General features: G+C 38.7%; 1 protein-coding gene across 1 annotated transcript in view; it reads right to left on the bottom strand.

Moving 5' to 3' along the window:
* The window catches only part of LOC123156854 (mechanosensitive ion channel protein 5-like), a 31,838-nt gene that overhangs the window by 6,320 nt on the left and 10,178 nt on the right, over positions 1–15,340 (bottom strand). The window lies entirely within an intron of this gene.

Genomic DNA, 15,340 nt, shown 5'->3' with positions numbered 1-15,340 from the left:
TTGAAACTGAAAATCTTGAAACACCTGCTAGAACTAGTCTTCCTAGATATGAAATGCCCAAGGTACTGGAAGGTTATGTTATGAATGAGAAGACAACTAGAGATATTCTTGCTTGTAAGGATAGAGATGATAGAGAGATTATTATGCAAGTATAAAGAAAAATCTCTGAATGCTAGAATGCAATAGGATCCTAAGTTTAATACCTCACCTATCTTTATTGATGATAAGGATTATGAATTCTCTATCGACCCAGAGTTAATTACTTTGGTTGAATCAGATCCTTTCCATGGTTATGAAACTGAAACTTTTGTGGCACATCTTATTAGGTTGAATGACATAGCCAACCTTTTGACCCATAATGAGAAAACTCGCTATTACTATATTCTCAAATTATTTCTGTTCTCATTAAAGGGTGATGCTAAATCTTGGTACAATACTCTGCTCCTGGTTGTGTGCGTAGTCCCCATGATATGATTTATTACTTCTCTGGAAAAAAATCCTGCTCATAAGAAACAAGCTGCTTTGCAGGAGATATTTAACTTTTTGCAAATTGAAGAAGAGAGTCTCCCACAAGCTTGGGGGAGGCTTCTCCATTTATTTAATGCTTTGCCTGATCATCCTCTTAAGAAAAATAAAATACTTGATATCTTCTATAACGGACTAACTAATGCTTCTAGGGACTTCCTAGATAGTTGTGCTTGTTGTGTTTTCAGGGAACAGACTATTGGGCAAGCAAAGAATTATAGAATAACATACTGAAAAATTATGATGATTGGACTCTTCCTGAACCACCGCCTAAACCCACTCCGAAGAAGAGGGGTATATTATATCTTTGTCCCGAAGATATGCAAGAGGCAAAGAAATTCATGAAGGAAAAAGGTATTAAAGCTGAGGATGTCAAAATTTTACCTCCTATTGAAGAAATACATGGGCTTGATACACAACCACTGCCTAAGGTGATAGAGGTAAATTATCTAATAAAATTCAATGACAATGATAATCCTCACAATATGCACCCTAGCCAATGCCCTTATGAGTTTGAGAATTATATTAGAAAGCAAGATCACTTCAATGCAAATGTTAAGAAACAATTGAAATACAACTCTGATATGATTGCTCGCTTGAGTGACTTGTTATTTAGAATCTCAAATAATTTTAGAGGTGTGGGAAAGGATGCTTCTATTGTACAAAACCCAGTTAGAACAAGTTGCTAAATCTCAAAGAGAATTGCTAGATGAAATGAATAATAACATACATGACTTTGCTATTAGAGTTGCAAGTAGAGGAGGTAAAATGACTCAGGTACCACTTTATCCTAAGGGACACCCAAAAAGAATTGAACAGGATTCACAAAGGAACAACACCACTGCACCTAGTCCTTCTAAAAAGAAGAAGAAAAAGAAAAATGATAGGACTTTGCATGCTTCTAGTGAACCTGGAGTAGAAAAACCTCCTGATAATGATAATGATGTTTCTATTTCTGATGCTGAAATTCAATCTGGTAATGAACATTCACCTAGTGATAATGAAAAAGGTAATGCTGATGTTCATGAAGATGCTCAACCAAAAAATGAAAAAGAACCAGATAATGATGTTGAAATAGAACCAGCTGTTGATCTTGATAACCCACAACCCAAAAATACATGATATGATAAAATAGACTTTGTTGCTAGAAAACACGATAAAGAAAGAGAACCATGGGTTCAAAAACCTATGCCTTTTCCACCCAAGTCAACTAAAAAGAAAGATGATGAAGAATTTGAGCGCGTTGCTGAAATGCTGAGGCCAGTCTTTTTGCGTACTCGCTTGACTGATATCTTGAAAATGCCTCCTTATGCAAAGTACATGAAAGACATCATCACTAATAAGTGAAAAATACCGGAAGCTGAAATCTCCACCATGCTTGCTGATTATACTTTTAAGGATGGAGTACCTAAAAAACTTGGAGACCTAGGAATACCAACTATACCTTGCTCCATCAAAAGTAACTATGTGAAAACTGCTTTATGTGACTTAGGAGCTGGTGTTAGTGTTATGCCTTTCTCTTTATATAAAAGACGTGATTTGAATAAACTCACACCTACTGAAATATCTTTGCAAATGGCTGACAAATCAACTGCCATACCTATCGGTATCTGTGAGGATGTGCCCGTTGTTGTTGCTAATGTTACTATTTTGACTGACTTTGTTATACTTGAGATGCCCGAGGACGACAACATGTCGATTATCCTTGGTAGACCCTTCTTGAATACAGCAGGGGCTATTATTGATTGCAATAAAAGCAAAGTAACTTTTCATATCAATGGTAATGAGCATACAGTGCACTTTCCGAAGAAACAATTCCAAGTGAATGGTATAAATGTTATTGAAAAATCATCGACAATCACTATTGGAAGTTTTGAACTACCTCTACCTACTGTTAAAAACAAATATGAAATGCTTATTGTTGGGGACATTCATATCCCCGTAGAGCTAACTTAGTGATTTAGGGAAGTTCTTTGGTTTCATGCTAATTGAAAGTGGTTGTTAATAAGACCTGATCAACCTTATTAATGGATCATTTTTGAGAGGCATGAAGTTGATGAATTTAGTGAGCACTACCTTTTGTCCCTACCTTTTATATTCTGTACCCACTAGTTAAATAAAATAAAATGCCTTGTTTTGTCTGTTTTCTGAATTTCTCGTGCAATAAAAAATGACCCAAAATTAAAAGTTCTCAGAATGCTCTGAAAATTTAATACGATTTTTTTGAATATTTAAGAATTTCTGGTGCAAATAATACCAGAGGGAGGTGCACCAGGTGGGCACATCCCACCTGGGCGTGCCAGGACCCCCAGGCGCGCCCTGGTGGGTTGTGGTCCCCACGTGGGCCCCCTCACTTATCCCTTCACATCACATCATCACCTACCTCCAGAAAAAATTCACCATTGCTATCCCTCTCGTGTTCTTGCTCTCAAACTAGTGGATTTCGATCTCTTTGCTTGAAGCTCCTTTTCCGAAACTGTTTCGGGGGATTGTTGCTTGGTATGTGACTCCTCCGTTTGTCCAATTAGTTTTTGCTTTAGTAATTTATATTTTGAATAATTAGCTACTATTGGTGCTGCTGTGTATGAGCTTGCATGTTGAATCCTTAGAGTTCTAAGTAGTTTGAATGCTTGCTATGGCCTCTATGTATCCCTATGAGTAGTTGCTATCAATTTTGCAAAGTTTTGTTGAGGAAAATTTGTGGACAAAAATCTCAGAATTTTGTTCATAGGAAAAAGATGAATATCTTTAGGAAGTTTTCTTCCAAGAAGAACTCTAAGGGAGTTATTGGGGAGTCATCTGACAGTGATCTCCATACCCGGAGATTGGCGGAAGTACGGCCATGCGAATGGCCGCATACCCCGTTCATGGAAGAGGCTGGAATCCTTCAAGAGTTTGCACAATTTGCTGCTAATGCCGGCCTCACCGACTTCATCGTAGTTGAATGCGAACAGTATCATCTCCTCACAAACACCTTTGTGCAAAGTTTTACTTTTCTTCCTAGGAATAATCCCCCTGAGGTGCAATTTAATTTATATTATTAGCCCCATCAGATAACGCTTACTGAATTTTGCGAAATATGCTTACTTCCTTCTGATGGTAGTTTGGTAGAGCCTAGGCCCGCAGAGTTTCAAAGCTTTTATCGTACTCTGACAGTGGGTGATGAGAGAGGGGTGTCGAGTATCACTGCCGCTGGCTTGCATTTTCCTGTTGTTCATTATTTTGCCCTTTTTATTGCAAAATGCTGGCTTGCTAGAGAGAAGGTGGGTGCACTCAGTTCACCAGACCTTGCTGTTTTGCGTCGTGCACTAGAGGGCAACAACACTTATAGCTTGGGAGCTATTGTGGCACGTTGCCTCCACATTAATAAGTCCAACGTTAAAATACATGGGGGCATTTACGCCACTCATTTGGCGGCTCGCTTTAATGTTCATACACGCCTGCATGATCATCTTTTGGTCAAGGTTTACCTAGACCGTGCGGCCATGAATTACCACCAGTTCACTGCTATCAATTATCCTAACATTCCTATTCCTTATAACCTTGTTTTTAGTGTGAGAACTCGTGATATTATTCCACTGCTTGCACCTACTTTGTTTGATACTATTGCCAGGGGTGGATACAGGATTATGCCTACACACATCATCGCCTACCGGAACAACCAGGCTGCAGTAGAGGAGGAACCTCAGCACTGGGATCCATGGATGCCCGCTCCTCAACAGTTCGACTACTGACTGCTTGCCAAGTTAGGCCAAAAGCCTAAGCTTGGGGGAGTACGTGTTTCTCACCGACTTTACATTCATTTCACTTGTCGGTGTTCACAGTTTTTCATTGTATCATTCATGTTAAATTTATTTTCTCGCTTTCTTCTTGTGTGTTTGAAAAACTTTGAGAAAATACCAAAATATTTCCTGCTTCTTTTTTATTTTCTTTTTAGAGTAGTTAGCCATAGCACTAAAAGAAAACCCAAAAAGAATTTCTTTGTTCTTCTTTTGTTTGTTGGGAGCTTTACCGTGTAAATAGTTTTTCTCGTTTTTGCTTTTCCCTTTTATTTTCTTGTTCTAGAAAATCAAAAACTCCAAAAATATTTGAGTGTGTTCCTCTGAATTTCTGTTCTTTTTATTGAGTCGTACAAAGGAGAAGACCACGATGAAAATGTTGAGTGGCTCTCATATGCATAATTGTTGATCTAACAAAGAGCCCATTTTACCTTGCCTTCTCCTGTTGAATAATATGTTTGCAGATTCCAGCTTAGTCCATGGCACTCTTGCACTATTATTATTTTCATACCGTTCGGTCGTGCGAGTGGAAGGCAATAATGACGATATTCGATGAACAGGTCGTGGCAGAGAGAAACGGGTATGAACTCGACTTGTTCCGTTTTTGTAAATACGTTTAACCAAGTATCCATGATTCAGGCCATTATGATTAAACATGTTTGCAATGACAATTAGAGATTATAGTTTCTCATGCCATGCATATGTAGCTAGGAGTGGATAATTATTTATCTTGGATATCAACATTGTGTTAAAATGATTGCGATGTAGTATGATGATATGGTATATGATACGTCTCCAACGTATCTATAATTTATGATTGTTCCATGCTGTTATATTATCAATCTTGGATGTTTTCTAATCATTTTATAGTCATTTTATATCATTTTTTGGTACTAACCTATTGACATAGTGCCGAGTGCCAGTTGCTGTTTTCTGCATGTTTTTTCCATCACAGGAAATCAATATCAGACGGAGTCCGAATGCCACAAAAAATTTACGGAGATTTTTATGGACCAGAAGACATGTAATGGGCCCTGGTTGCGCCTGGGGGGTGCTCCGAGGAGAGCACAACCCACCAGGGCGCGCCAGGAGGCCCAAGCGCGCCCTGGTGGGTTGTGCCCACCTCGAGTGCCCCCTGGACCGCCTTTTTGCTCTACAAATACACCAATATTCCAGAAACCCTAGGGGAGTCGACGAATATTGACCTAGCCGCCGCAGATTCCAGAACCAGCAGATCCAATCTAGACACCATCTCGGATGGGGTTCACCACCTCTATTGGTGCCTCTCCGATGATGCGTGAGTAGTTCTTTGTAGATCTTCGGGTCTGTAATTAGTAGCTAGATGGCTTCCTCTCTCTCTCGCTGAATTCTCAATACAATGGTCTCTTGGAGATCCATATGATGTAACTCTTTTGCAGTGTGTTTGTTGGGATCTGATGAACTTTGAGTTTTTGGTCAGTTATATCTTTTTATATCCATGAAAGTATTTGAGTTTCTTCGATCTCTTTTATGCATGATTGCTGATAGCCTAGTATTTCTTCTCCAATATTTGGGTTTTGTTGGCCAACTTGATCTATTTATCTTGCCATGGGAAGAGGTGCTTTGTAGTGGGTTCGATCTTACGGTGCTTGATTCCACTGACAAAAGGGGAACCGACCCGTATGTATCGTTGCTACTAAGGATAAAACGATGGGGTCTATCTCTACATAGATAGATCTTGTCTACATCATGTCATCGTTCTTATTGCATTACTCCGTTTTTCCATGAACTTAATACACTAGATGCATGCTAGATAGCGGTCGATGTGTGGAGTAATAGTAGTAGATGCAGGCAGGAGTCGGTCTACTAATCTTGGACGTGATGCCTATATAATGATCATTGCCTGGATACCGTCATGATTATTTGAAGTTCTATCAATTGCCCAACAGTATTTTCTTCACCCACCATTTGCTATTTTTCTCTAAAGAATCCACTAGTGAAACCTATGGCCCCCGGGTCTCTTTCTCATATATTTGCCTTTGCGATCTACTTTACCTTTGCATTTATTTTCAGATCTATTAAACCAAAAATACAAAAATACCTTTCTGCAATTTATTCTTATTTATTTTATTTGGCGTTCGATCTATCAATCTACTACAATTTCCTCACGTCCGTTTTCCCATCTTGGGGCGCCGCTACCCGAAAGGGATTGACAACCCCTTTTACACGTCGGGTTGCGAGGATTTGTTATCTATGTGCAGTGGCTGTTTACGTTGTGTTGCTTGGTTCTCCTACTGGTTCGATAACCTTGGTTTCTTCACTAAGGGAAATATCTACCGTCGTTGTGCTGCATCATCCCTTCCTCTTTGGGGAAATACCGACGTAGCTTCAAGCCGCATCAAAAGGAATTTCTGGCGCCGTTGCCGGGGAGGATCTTCAACATATACCAGGTTCCTAATCATAAATCTCATCTACTCGCAATTTACATTATTTACCATTTGCCTCTCGTTTTCCTCTCCCCCACTTCACAAAAATTTGCCGTTTTATTCGCCCCTCTCTTTCTGTTCGCCGTTTTCTTGTCGGATCTGTCTTTTGTGTGCATTCTTGTTTGCATATTCATGATGCCCCAAAGAAAATATTATGATGTTCCTTACCCCAATATTTTTCTTGAAATTGAGAAAATTACTAAGGAATATATGACGACACAATTTGAGCATAATAAGTATTTTACAGAAGAACTTAAGGAACACTCCATTGTGTTGGATGCTATAACAAAGCAACTTGATGATATTAGTAAAGAACTTTGCAATCTCCAATCTAAGTATACTTTTGCTGAAAGTTTGCTAGGAAAAATATCCAATGCACAAGCTACCCTAGTAAATCAAATGGCCGCTAAACCAATTTCTTTAGAAGATAAAAATGATGAAGATCTTAAAATGATTGGTGTTTCTTCTATTGTTTCCTTGTTTAGTAAAGTTAAGATTAATGAAACAGGGACTGGAGAAGAGTCAACTTTAGTTAGAAGGCGTCCCGATGATTCGGAGGGTGAAAATCTTGTTGAGAAAATTGATAAAAGTGGGTTTGGAGAGGTCAAAACTTTAACTAGTGATGTGCCCACTCTTTTGGATTACAAAGACTTTAATTATGATAGTTGCTCTTTGATTGATTGTATTTCTTTGTTGCAATCCATGATAAATTCACCCCATGCCTATGAACAAAATAAAGCTTTTACTAAACATATTGTTGATGCTATGATGAAAGGTTTTTGAAGAAAAATTGGAATTAGAAGTATCAATTCCTAGAAAATTGCATGATGAATGGGAACCTACTATCAAAGTCAAGATGAAAATTTATGAGTGTTTTGCTTTGTGTGACTTGGGTGCTAGTGTTTCCACAATTCCGAATCTTTATGTGATGTGCTTGGTCTTATCGATCTTGAAGAATGTTCTTTAAATTTGCACTTGGCGGATTATACTATTAAAAAGTCTATGGGAAGAATTAATGATGTTCTTATTCTTGCAAATAGGAATTATGTGCCCATAGACTTTATTGTTCTTGATATTGATTGCAATTCGTCTTGTCCAATTATTCTTGGTAGACCGTTTTTACGCACTACCGGTGCCGTGATTTATATGAAAGAAGGCAATATTAAGTTCCAATTTCCTTTAAGGAAAGTTACGGAACACTTCCATAGAACAAGAATTAGACCACCATATGAATCAATCAGGAGGGCATCTTATGGATCTCGAAACAAAGATGACAAAACTTAGATCCTCGCTTTATGCCTAGCTAAGGGCGTAAAACTATAGCGCTTGTTGGGAGGCAACCCAATGAATAAAATTTATTTTTGCTTTTTGCTTTCTGTTCTTGAGTGTTTGCACAATTATGCTAATTTTATGATTATGTTTTTTGTGTTTTAATTAGTGTTTGTGCCAAGTAAAGCCTTTAGGATCTTCTTGGGTGATAGTTGTTTGATCTTGCTGAAAAAACAGAAACTTATGCACTCACGCAAATAATTTTCATAAATCACAGAAAAGTACTTTTGCCCTGATTCTTTTTAGAAGAATATTAATATACAAATTACCCTGGTCGTCCTAATTTTTTAGAATTTTTGGAGTTACAGAAGTATTCGAAATAGTCAGATTGCTACAGACTACTCTATTTTAACATATTCTTTTTCTTTGTGTTGTGTGCTTGTTTCGATGGCTCTATGGTTTTCTTTGATGAGTTTTTGCCATAGAAAAGTTGGAATACAGTAGATATGATGCAAAAATAAAATATGAATTGGTTTGATACAATACTTATACTAGTGGTTTGCTTTCTTATACTAACGGATCTCACGAAGGTTTTGTTGAGTTTTGTGTGATTGAAGTTTTCAAGTTTTGGGTTATCTTACAATAGATGAAGGAAGGATAGAAGAGCCTAAGCTTGGGGATGCCCCGGCATCCCAAGCTATTATCCAAAAATGAGCAACCAACTAAGCTTGGGGATGCCCCCGAGTGGCATCCCCTCTTTCCTCTAACGACCATCGGTATTTTACTCGAAGCTATATTTTTATTCGTCACATACTATGTATTTTGCTTGGAGCGTCTTGTATGATATGAGTCTTTGCTTGTTTTATTTTGTGTTTTATGTCTTGATCCCTTGCTGGACACACCTATTTAAGAGAGCCAAAATTATGTCATGACTTGTTAGAATTGCTCTCTATGCTTCACTTAAATTTTTATGAGCCATGGACTTGCCCTAGTGCTTCACTTATATCTTTTTGAGCACTATGTGCTTTAGTATTTTGTAGAAATGCTCTCTTGCTTCACTTAGATTGAGAGTTAGTAAAGTTTTCAAGAAATTCTCTCTTGCTTCACTTAAATTATTTTGAGAGAAAGAAAAAATTTCTGCTGATGATCTTCACTTATATTTGTTTGAGCTTATGAAAAGCAACACATGAAAATTAGTCCCAAAGTGATAGATATCCAAGAAGGATATAATAAAAACTTTCATGAAGATCATTGGACAAAATAAACTTGATTCTTAGTAATAGTTTTGAGATATGATGATGTGATATGTGAGTTATGTTGATGAGTAATTATGCTTTAGTAAAAATATTGGTGTTAAGGTTTGTGATTCTTTTTGCAAGCACGAAAGTCAATAATCACCCAATGAAATTATATCCTACTTGCTTATGAGATTATTCGTTTCTTGGTTGGTCGCTTCTCAATTTTTTGCTAGCCTTCATTTTGCACTAAGTATGATCTCTACTTGTGCATCCAAAATCCTTTAAACCAGTTTTGCCACATGAGTCCACTATATCTACCTATATGCGGTATTCTTTTGCCGTTCTAAGCAAATTTGCAGTGCCATCTCTAATTTTCAAAATAAACTTCTCTTTTGTGTGTTCGTTTCACTCGCAGAGCGGTGAGGGGTGGCTAATATTTTCCATGCTGGATGTATTATTCTCACGATGAGTGTTTATTCACTTGTCATTGCACGAGAGTAAGGCAAAGGTTTTAGGGATGCCCAGTCCCGAAATGAAAAAAAAAATGAATTTACTTTATGTTGTCAAATAATAAATTCCTTGGAAAGTGTAGGTATGGAGGGCAACCGTGGATACAGCTAGCCATGGAAAGTGAAAGTATGGTGGAAAAGGAATAAAATTTATTTTCTATTTGGGAACCGCCTATGATATATCTAGCATGGAAAGTGTTGGTAACTCTAAGTCGTATTTATTGGTGGGATGGATACACCTCCCAAAATGTTTTTATCTCTAAGTTTTTCGCTTTGAGCTCTAGCACCTCTACAAATCCCTACTTCCCTCTGCGAAGGGCCTTCCTTTTATTTTATGCAATTTTTATTTTGAATTTGAGTCTCCATCTTCTCTTATAAAAGCACCAACTAGGAGGCAATATGATCATTCTTAAGTATTGGGTATAGCTAATATGCGAGTGTGTTTCATGAATGGGTCAATGGTTGAGCATGATGGGCTAGGGATAACTTATTTTAGCGTTGATATTTTGACAGACATTGTTGCTTGTTGATATGCTTGAGTATTTAAATTATCATGTCAAAACTAGACTATTGCCTTGAATCACATAAAAGTCCAAATGTCCATGCTATAAAGAAAAGAATATGATATAACATGTTAGGTAGCATGCCACATCCAAAATTCTGTTTTTATCACTTACCTACTCGAGGATGAGTAGGAGTTAAGCTTGGGGATGCTGATACGTCTCCAACGTATCTATAATTTTGGATTGTTCCATGCTGTTATATTATCAATCTTGGATGTTTTATAATCATTTTATAGTCATTTTATATCATTTTTGGTACTAACCTATTGACATAGTGCCAAGTGTGAGTTGCTGTTTTCTGCATGTTTTTTACATTGTAGGAAATCAATATCAGATGGAGTCCAAATGCCACGAAAATTTAAGGAGATTTTTTATGGACCAGAACACACGTAATGGGCCTTGGCTACACCTGGGAGGTGCTCCGAGGAGAGGTGATACGTCTCTGTCGTTTCTATAATTTTTGATTGTTTCATGCCAATATTATTCAAGTTTTACATACTTTTGGCAACTTTTTTATTATTTATTTGGACTAACTTACTTATCCAGTGCCCAGTGCCAGTTCATGTTTGTTGCATGTTTTTGTTTCACAGAAAATCCATATCAAACGAAGTCCAAACGTGATAAAAATTTACGGAGAATTATTTTGGAATATATGTGATTTTTAGGAGTTGGAATCAACGCAAATGGGGGCCCACGGTGACTACAACCCACCAGGGCGTGCCACTAGGGCCCAGGCGCGCCCTGGTGTCTTGTGCCCTCCTCGAATATCTGTTGGAGCCCTTCTTCTGGCGCAAGAAAGATAATTTATGGAAAAAAAATTGTAAACATTTCAGAGCAATCGGAGTTACGGCTCTCCGGGAATTTAAGAAACCGTGAAGGGCCAGATCAAAAAAAGCAAAACAGAAGAGAACAGAGAGACATATCCAATATGGGAGGGGCTCTCGCCCCTCCCATGCCATGGAAGCCAAGGACCAGAGGGGAAACGCTCCTCCCATCTAGGGGGGAGGCCAAGGAAGAAGAAGAAGGAGGGGGCTCTCTCCCCCTCGCTTTCGGTGGCGCCGGAGTGCCGCCTGGGGCAACGATCGGGACGGCGATTTACATCAAGAATCTAGCTACCGTCAACACCAACTCTCCCCCCCTCTATGCAGTGGTGTAACACTTGTTCCCCCCGCTGTAATCTGTACTTAAACATGGTGCTCAACTCCATATATTATTTCCCAATGATCTATGGTTATCCTATGATGTTTGAGTAGATCCGTTTTGTCCTGTGGGTTAATCGTGATCTTGGTTGGTATGATTGTATATTCTATTTATGGTGCTGTCCTACAGCGCCCTCCGTTCTCGCGCAAACGTGAGGGGCCCCCGCTGTAGGGCGTTGCAATATGTTCATGGTTCGCTTATCGTGGGTTGCGAGAGTGACAGAAACTTAAACCCGAGTAGGTGGAGTATGACGTATGGGAGTAAAGAGGACTTGATACTTAATGCTACGGTTGGATTTCATGAATTTAATGATCTTTAGTAGTTGCGGATGCTTGATACGTCCATTTTGCATCATGCTTTTATATCGATATTTATTGAATTATGGGCTGTTGTTACACATTATGTCACAATACTTATGCCTATTCTCTCTTATTTTACAAGGGTTACATGAAGAGGGAGAATGCCAGCATCTGGAATTCTGGGCTGGAAAAGGAACAAATATTAGAGACCTATTCTGCACAACTCCAAAAGTCCTGAAACTCCATGGAAGTCATTTTTGTAAATAATAAAAAATACTGAGCGAAGAAAATACCAGAGGGGGTCCACACCCTAGCCATGAGGGTGGCGGCGCGCCCCCTGCCTCGTGGGCCCCCTGGTGGCCCTCCGGTGCCCATCTTCTGCTATATGAAGTCATTCGTCCGAGAAAAAAAAATCAAAAGCAAGCTTTCGGGACGAGACTCCGCCGCCACGAGGCGGAACCTTGGCGGAACCAATCTAGGGCTCTGGCGGAGCTGTTCTGTTGGGGAAACTTCCCTCCGGTAGGGGGAAATCGTCGCCATCATCATCACCAACGATCGTCTCATCGGGAGGGGGTCAATCTCCATCAACATCTTCACCAGCACCATCTCCTCTCAAACCCTAGTTCATCTCTTGTATCCAATCTTTGTCTCATATTCTCGGATTGGTACCTGTGGGTTGCTAGTAGTGTTGATTACTCCTTGTAGTTGATGCTAGTTGGTTTATTTGGTGGAAGATCATATGTACAGATCCATTATGCATATTAATACTCCTCTGATTATGAACATGAATATGCTTTGTGAGTAGTTACATTTGTTCCTGAGGACATGGGAGAAGTCTTGTTATTAGTAGTCATGTGAATTTGGTATTCGTTCGATATTTTGATGAGATGTATGTTGTCTCTCCTCTAGTGGTGTCATGTGAACGTCGACTACATGACACTTCACCATTGTTTGGGCCTAGAGGAAGGCATTGGGAAGTAATAAGTAGATGATGGGTTGCTAGAGTGACAGAAGCTTAAACCCTAGTTTATGCGTTGCTTCGTAAGGGGCTGATTTGGATCCATATGTTTCATGCTATGGTTAGGTTTACCTTAATACTTCTTTTGTAGTTGTGGATGCTTGCAATAGGAGTTAATCATAAGTGGGATGCTTGTCCAAGTAAGGACAGCACCCAAGCACCGGTCCACCCACATATCAAATTATCAAAGTACCGAACGCGAATCATATGAGCATGATGAAAACTAGCTTGACGATAATTCCCATGTGTCCTCGGGAGCGTTCTCCTTCATATAAGAAATTGTACAGGCTTGTCCTTTGCTACAAAAAGGATTGGGCCATCTTGCTGCACTTTATTTAAACTTGTTACTTGTTATCCGTTACAATTTATCTTATCAGAAAACTATCTGTTACCCATAATTTTAGTGCTTGCAGAGAATACCTTGTTGAAAACCGCGTGTCATTTCCTTCTACTCCTCGTTGGGTTCAACACTCTTACTTATCGAAAGGACTATGATAGATCCCCTATACTTGTGAGTCATCATTCACTTATATCATTTGAAGTTTGGATTGCCTGTTTCTCTTCACATAGAAAATCAATGTTCGTAGAATGCTCTTTTGCTTCACTTATATTTGTTAAAGCATGGTCTTTTGTAGAAAGAATTAAACTCTCATGATTCACTTATATCTATTTAGAGAGCCAAACGGAATTGGTCAATTGCATGGTTAGTCATAAAATCCTACATGGACTTATGGATCACTGAATATGATATGTTTGATTCTTTGCAATAGTTTTGCGATATAGAGATGATAATATGTGGAAGGTACTAGTGAATGGTTGTGGTTAGTAGGAATATTGGTGTTAAGGTTTTTGATTCCCGAAGCATGCACGTATAGTCTCTCGTTATGCTATGAAAGTTGGAGCACAATTTATCCTTGATTGTCTATCTTTGTGTAAAGGTCGGGGGCGCGCGATGGTTAACTCCTACCAACCTCCCCCTAGGAGCATGCGTAGTATTACTTTGCTTCGAGGGCTAATAAACTTTCGCAATAAGTATGTGAGTTCTTTATGACTAATGTGAGTCCATGGATTGTAGGCACTCTTACCTTTCCGCAATTTGCTAGCCTCTACGGTACCGTGCATTGCCCTTTCTCACCTCGAGACATGGTGCATACTTCGCCGGTGTATCCAAACCCCGTGATATGATACACTCTATCACACATAAGCCTTATTATATCTTCCTCAAAACAGCCACCATACCTACCTATTACGGCTTTTCCATGGCCATTCCGAGATATATTGCCATGCAACTTCCACCGCTTCCGTTTTAATGACTTGAGCATTCATTTTCATATTGCTTTGCATGATCATATAGCTGACATTGCATTTTTGGCTCAGCCACCGTTCATCATTTTTATACATTTTACGATAGATCATTGCCAGAGGCAAGCATATAGAGTCATATTTTGTCATATTGAGTTATAAGGAAATAGAAGTGTGATGATCATCATTATTCATTATAGAGCATTGCCCCAGTGATGAAAGGATGATGGAGACCATGATTCACCCACAAGTCGGGATGAGACTCCGGACTAAAAGCTAAGAAAAGGAAAACAAAAAAAAAAGAAAAAGAAGAAAAAAAATGAATGAAAAAGAAAAGAAAAGGGTCATGCAAATACCACACTTGTGCTTCAAAGTAGCACCATGTTTTTCATATAGAGAGTCTCCTATGTTGTCACTTTCATATACTAGTGGGAATTTTTCATAGTAGAGTTTCATGCATACCCACTTAGTTTCATATTGAGCTTTCATACACTTATAGCTCTTAGTGCATTCGTTGCATGGCAATCCCTACTCCTTGCATTGATATCAATTGATGGGCATCTCCATAGCCCGTTGGTTAGCCGCATCGATGTGACTTTCTTACTTTTTGTCTTCTCTATATTTACCCCTATCATCATACTCTATTCCACCGATAGTGCTATATCAATGGCTTGCGCTCATGTATTGCGTGAGAATGAAAATGCTGAAGCGCGTTAAAAAGTATGAACCAATTGCTTGGCTGGCACCGAGGTAGTACATGATTTATAGTTTGTGTTAGGAAGACAGAGCATGACAAGGCTATATGATTTTGTAGGGATAACGTTCTTTAGCATTTGATATTCTAAAAGACATGATTGTTTGTTGGGATGCCTGAGTATTGATGTCTTTATGTCAAATTATAGACTATTGCTTTGAATCACTTATGTCTTAATATTCATGCCATGACTAGACATATGATCAAGTTTATGCTAGGTAGCATTCCTCATCAAAAATTATCTTTTTTATCATTTACCTGCTCGAGGACGAGCAGGAATTAAGCTTGGGGATCCTGATACGTCTCCGTCGTATCTATAATTTTTGATTGTTTCATGCCAATATTATTCAAGTTTTACATACTTTTGGCAACTTTTTATATGATTTATTTTGACTAACTTACTTATCCAGTGCCCAGTG

Source organism: Triticum aestivum, chromosome 1D (genome assembly GCF_018294505.1).
Source record: "Triticum aestivum cultivar Chinese Spring chromosome 1D, IWGSC CS RefSeq v2.1, whole genome shotgun sequence".
Classification (NCBI taxonomy): Eukaryota; Viridiplantae; Streptophyta; class Magnoliopsida; order Poales; family Poaceae; genus Triticum; species Triticum aestivum.
The sequence above is the reverse complement of the archived record's forward strand: the minus strand, read 5'-3'. Positions and strand labels throughout refer to the sequence as shown.